Source organism: Penaeus monodon, chromosome 9, assembly GCF_015228065.2.
Source record: "Penaeus monodon isolate SGIC_2016 chromosome 9, NSTDA_Pmon_1, whole genome shotgun sequence".
NCBI classification, from domain to species: Eukaryota; Metazoa; Arthropoda; class Malacostraca; order Decapoda; family Penaeidae; genus Penaeus; species Penaeus monodon.
Window position 1 is genome coordinate 53886248 of NC_051394.1, and position 1204 is coordinate 53887451.

Sequence of the window (1204 nt, forward strand, 5' to 3'; positions counted from 1 at the left end):
GAGAAGAAAGAAAAGATATCGAAATAGAAAGGGATTCACCTTGGGATCCATTCGACCTTCCTCCGCAGCCACACAATCACCGAATGTAAGGAAAGGCTTGTGTTTCTTTTTTTTTTTTTTTTTTTTTTAATTCCCCGAAACAAATACATACATAATGAGAGGTCGGTGGCCTATTCGGCGTCTCCCCTTCCCCCCCCTCCCTCTTCCCCCCCTCCTTCCCTCCCTCTTCCCTCTCTCCCCCTCCCCCCCCAACTTCACGCACACACCCACCCTGTCGCCTCCTGTTGGGGGGGGGGGGGTGCTCAACTACTTGGCTCTCTCGCGGAGACGTCTTTGTGGAGCTACAGTTCGGGCTTTTGTGTGCATCTGTGTATGTATATATGTGTGTGTGTTTATATATATATATATATATATTATATATATATATATATATATAATATATATATATATATATATATATATATATATATATATATATATATATATATATATTGTTTATATATGTATACACACACACACACACACACACAGAAAGAGAGATAGAGATAGATAGATAGATAGATAGATAGATAGATAGATAGATAGAGAGAGAGAGAGAGAGAGAGAGAGAGAGAGAGAGAGAGAGAGAAATAGATAGATAGATAGAAAGGTAGATACATAGATACATAGATAGGTAGTGAAATAAATTTATAGAGAGATAGACAGAGAGAGGAAGAAAGAGAGAAAGACAGAGATATGTATATATATGCATATATATATATATATATATATATATATATATATATATATATATATATATATATATATATATATATATATATAGTGTGTGTGTGTGTGTGTGTGTGTGTGTGTGTGTATTTTTATGTATTTATATGTGCGTAAATGTGTATGTGTGAATATGTGTGTGTACGTCGGTATACATCGCTCTCTCTCTCTCTCTCTCTCTCTCTCTCTCTTCTCTCTCTCTCTCTCTCTCTCTCTCTCTCTCTCTCTCTCTCTCTCTCTCTCTCTCTCTCTCTCTCTCTCTCTCTCTCTCTCTCTTTACTCTTCCAATACATCAATAGCCTCGTGATTAATAGTAACTTTAAACTAATAGAAAAAGTTATATTTTTTCCTCATTTTTTTTTCTCCTCTTCTTACTCTCTTTCTTGCGTATCGATTTCCTCTTTCGTTCATCTCCTCCTCCTTTCGTTCATCTTCTCCT